The 5170-nt window shown below is 39.9% G+C and overlaps 1 long non-coding RNA gene across 1 annotated transcript; it reads left to right on the top strand.

Annotated features, from left to right (window-relative positions):
• The first annotated feature begins 823 nt into the window (after positions 1-823).
• On the top strand, positions 824-1315 carry LOC116556531. The gene is made up of 2 exons (XR_004271062.1): positions 824-987; positions 1078-1315. It is a non-coding gene; the product is annotated as an uncharacterized LOC116556531 (long non-coding RNA).
• The last annotated feature ends 3855 nt before the right edge of the window (positions 1316-5170 follow it).

The raw sequence follows: 5170 nt of genomic DNA, 5'->3' as shown, positions 1-5170 counted from the left end.
CTCCAAGGTAGAGACAAAGATGGTTAATATCAGATGGGGCAAAAAAACCCATAATGCTTTTCTAATGGAAAGAAATAATCTACGTCTCTATCTGACAAAATCTCCTTCCCATCTCTTTCAGTTTATCAATTTTTTACAAGTTGTCATCTAATTGTATAAAGTCTTGGGTCTAATCAAGTAAATAAGAAATCAAAGTTGCCTACATTAGCTGTACCTTAGATGGGCATGAAGATAATGTTCTAGTATGACTTTGAAAGGGCACACTATAATCTTTCTATGTTCTAAGTTTTGGAAAGTTTTCTTAACAAAAGCAGAGTCAGTTGTGAAATGCTTTTTAATATGACAACAATCACATGGCTATTATTTACTACTGGCTCCTTTCCAGGCACTCTGTTGAGCACTTTACATACTTTACTTCATTTCCTTCTCCTCACTACAACATTAAGGGATGAGTGTATAATGATTCCCTCCAATTTGGGATGAGAAAATTGAGGCTCAGATAAATTAAGTAAGCTCCCCAAGGTAACACATCCAGTAAAAGGTATAGCCAGGATTTGAACTTGTGGTTTCTTACTCCAAAAGCATTTTTATATTTCAAAAAGACGGTTTCTGAAATGTCTTTGTATCCACAATAGTGCCTTGAATGTAACATGTGATCAATATGTGTTTCTGGTGATTTCATTGAAATTTCAACCTATACAAGCAAAAATATAAACTAACAAATAATTTTAAAAGTCTTTCCTTTTGAGTTTCTGTACAATTTCTCCTTCTCATAGAAAATTCTTCTCTTTAGCCAGATTCTTCCTCATTCCCTTTAGGTAAAGATGCATAAAATTATACAATGATTGTATCACTCCAAAACACTCTGCAAGTTGGGAGCATGCATGGACATAAATCACTCTTTATCATAAAGTACTGGCAGTGGAAATGTACTGGCTCTTCTTGTTACGGGGTTAATTTTGAAATTCCATCATCTCTTTCAGTAAGGTATCTAAAGAATTTCATAGACAAAAATCATTCACTAGATCACTTGAGGCAGTGAGTGAATATAAACTTAAATTTTTTTTTTTTTTACAGATGGAAGACCAGATAAGCTAAACAAGCCCAGGGTCACAGAGCAAGGCCTTGAAAGAATGCAGAAAAGAAAGCCAAATTTTTCACTTGAAACTTAGAGTTTAACTATTGAACACTCCCTGCCAAAGTTGTTTTCTTCCATTTTAGTATGTCCTTTCTTAAGGAAAAATAATGCCTTAAAGACAGCTGGTTATAAATGAGCAGGGAGAAAACACTTCAGTGAAAAGGAATATCTGAAAGACGTTTGGCAGTGACAATTTTCTTGATTCAAACAGAGTGATTTTTGTATTTCCACATGAGTGACCATGTTTAGCAAGATGTAATTGCCAAACACCTGGCATGTGTCACATATTCTTAACTAAAAACAGAGCCATGGGAATCGAGAGCCCATCTGTGATCAAGTACTGAAGAAGGGCTGAAGTTAATAATCAAAACGATTCTGTCTAGATGTTCTTTTCCAAAAACTATGCACTTACATTTACAGATCTTTCCACTTAAACAGCTTGAGTGTGTGCAGGTGTTCTGCAAGATCTGAGTTGCCATTGTTGTCAAATTTCATCTTATCTTCAGAAGCAGCTAAGTAATGAGCCAAATTAACAATCTGATCATTCCATTTCATGATGCACATCATGGGAACACCTGGGTTGTGTCCCAATAAGCAGCTTAGACATATGACAAAGGCAGGGCAATGGCGAGCAGGGCACTGGGCCAATTTAGCCTTTATTCAGAAACATCACAGGGCTTGTTTGTATTTGGAAGAGGCCTTGATATACAGGACTGAGCTAGGGCAAGAGGGAACAAGGAGTGAAGAGGACAAAGAAGTAATGCAATAGCATCAGAAGCTTCTCAATCAGAGCAGATGGTTTTGGGGGCCATGCCAACTATGTCACAACTATTCAACTCTGCTGGTGTCAGGAGAAAGCAATCATAGATAATTTATAAATGGGTGGAGCTGTGCCCCAATAAAACTGTATTTACAGAAAGAGATGGCTGGCTGAATTTTGCCTGCAGACTATAATTTGGCTACCACCGAGTTAGAGGAATAGACGTCGAAACATTACTTCATCTTGAACTTGAACTTTAAAACTGCAGATGTCGTGATCTGACCTGGGATATTTTTGCCCTCTCAACACATCACAGAAAGTAGGTGTTTTCAAAATCTTTTTTTTTTTTTTTTTTACATGTAAGCAGATTTGCACAAACTGAACACACCCTTGTAACAAGCAATCAGATTTCAAAATGCAGAAAGAGCATCACCAGCCCTTCAGAAGTCCAATGTATGCCTGTGAGACACATCCTGTTGCTGTGTGTAGTTGGAACTCATTCAGTGCTATTGCTTTATAGTGTTCCACTGTATACATATTGTATTTATTCATTATATTGCAATGGACAATAGGTTCCAGTTTTTGCTATTACGAATAGTGCTGCTATAAAATCTCTAATTGTCTTTCAGAAAATATACAGTCATGCATCACTAAATGATAGGGATATGTTCTGAGAAATGCATTGCTAGGCAATTTCATTGCTGTGAGAATATCACAGAGTGGACGGACACAAATCTAGATGGTACACCCTACTATACACTATACCATATGCTAGATCCTGTTGCTCCCAGGCTACAAACCTGTACGGCATGTTCCTGTACTGCATGCTGCAGGCAATTGTAACAAAATGGTAAGTATCTGTGTATCTAAACATCTAAACATAGAAAAGGTCCAGTAAAAATATGGTATTATAATCTTATGAGACCACTGTGTGTATGTGGCCTGTCACTGACCAAAACATCATAATGCAGTACATGGCTATATGTACAAGTATTGTTAGGTCTGTATCTAAGAGTTGAGGGGCTCTGGCAGGTTTAGTAGACCGTTCTGTACACACTGTTTTCGAAAGGAGTTTGCTAAAATGGTATATCCCCATGTGGTATGTGAGAGTTCCGTTTTCTCCACATCTTTGCTAAGTGGGATTTTTCATCTTTCTCATTACAGACATTCAGGGGGGTGTGTGGTGGCATTTCATTGATATGTTTATTCATTTCCCTAATAGCTAATGAAGTTGAGCAACGTTCATTGAGCTTATTGGCCATTTGGATATTGTTATTTTGTAAAGTGTCTCTTCAGGTCTTTTGTGCATTTCCCTATTGTGTTATTTGTCTTTTTCTTGCTGATTTTAAGATTTCTTTTTCTGAATTTTAGCAGTATTGCTGTGTAATAGTTTGCTTAAAACAATAGCATAACAATAAACATATATTCTCTCTCACATTTTTTGTAGGTCAGGAATTCGAAGACAGTTTGATTGGACTGGTTCTGGCTTGTGATCTCTCCAGAGATTGTCAGATGTCATCTAAAGATTTGACTGGGGCTGGTGGATCTACTTCCAAGGTAGTACATTCACATGGCTTAAAAGTTGGTGCTTTTGTTGTCAGTGCTTTTGGTGTTTTGGTCATGAAGTCCTTGCCTACACCTATGTCCTGAATGGTTTTGCCTAGATTTTCTTCTAGGGTTTTTATGGTGTTAGGTCTTATGTTTAAGTCTTTAATCCATCTGGAGTTAATTTTAGTGTAAGGTGTCAGGAAGGGGTCCAGTTTCTGCTTTCTGCACATAGCTAGCCAGCTTTCCCAACACCATTTATTGAACAGGGAATCCTTTCCCCATTGCTTGTTTTTGTCTGGTTTGTCAAAGATCAGATGGTTGTAGATATGTTGTGTTGCCTCCGAGACCTCTGTTCTGTTCCATTGGTCTATATCTCTGTTTTGGTACCAGTACCATGCTGTTTTGATTACTGTAGCCTTGTAGTATAGTTTGAAGTCTGGTAGTGTGATGCCTCCCGCTTTGTTGACGATAGACTGGATAGGGAAAATGTGGCACATATACACCATGGAATATTATGCAGCCATCAAAAACGATGAGTTTGTGTCCTTTGTAGGGACATGGATGAACCTGGAAACCATCATTCTCAGCAAACTGACAGAAGAGCAGAAGATCAAACACCGCATGTTCTCACTCATAGGCAGGTGTTGAACAATGAGAACACATGGACACAGGGAGGGAAGCACTACACACTGGGGTCAGTTGGGGGGAAATAGGGGAGGGACGGTGGGGGGTGGGGAGCTGGGGAGAGATAGCAAGGGGAGAAATGCCAGATGTAGGTGATGGGGAGGAAGGCAGCAAATCACACTGCCACGTGTGTACCTATGCAACAATTTTGCATGTTCTTCACATGTACCCCAAAACCTAAAATGCAATAAAATAAATAAATGGGGGAAAAAAAAAGTTGGTGCTGGCTGGTAGGAGGCCTCAATTCCTTTCCTACATGGTTGTCTTCACAGGGCTGCTTAAGTGTCTTCATGACATAGTGGTTGGCTTCCGTAAGAGTAAGAAATCTAAGAGAGCAAGGCAGTGAGCACAATATCCTTTGTGTGTTAGCTGTGTTAGCCTAGGAAGTCATACCCTCACCTCTGCCATATGCCATTGGTCAACAGACCAGCCCTGATTCAATGTGGTACTACATATGAGCACAAATACCATGAGGGGAGAATCCTTGGAAGTTGTATTAGTCACAGTTCTCCAGGGGGACAGAACCAGTAGAGGATATATATATATATGAAAAGGGGTTGATTAGGGAGAATTGACTCATATGATCAGAAAGGTGAAGTCCCATGATAGACCATCTGCAAGCTGGAGAACGAAAGAAGCCTAGTAGTGTGGCTCAGTCCAAGTCTGAAAGCCTCAGAGCCAGGAAAGCCAACAGTATAGCCTCCACTCTGAGGCTGAAGGTCTGAGAAGCCCCAGGAGAGTCCTGGGACAAATCCCAGAGTCCAAAAGGCAAAGAACCTGGAGTCTGATGTCCAAGGGCAAGAAGAAAAAGAAGGCATCCTACTCCATAAAGGAGAGAGAGAGAGGAAGCAAGAGCCAGTCAACTACCCCCTTCTTCCACCGGTTTTGTCCTAGCAGGGCACCCACCCTGCACTGAAGGTGGGTCTTCCTCTCTCAGTCCACTGACTCATGCATCAGTCTCCTCTGGAAATAGCTTCACAAATACACCCAGAAACAATGCTTCACCAGCCATCTAGGTATCCCTTAATCCAGTCCAGTTG

The sequence above is a fragment of the Sapajus apella genome, unplaced genomic scaffold (assembly GCF_009761245.1).
Source record: "Sapajus apella isolate SASKATOON/1434 unplaced genomic scaffold, GSC_monkey_1.0 scaffold17, whole genome shotgun sequence".
Taxonomy (NCBI): Eukaryota; Metazoa; Chordata; class Mammalia; order Primates; family Cebidae; genus Sapajus; species Sapajus apella.
This window is presented reverse-complemented; position numbering and strand designations above follow the sequence as displayed.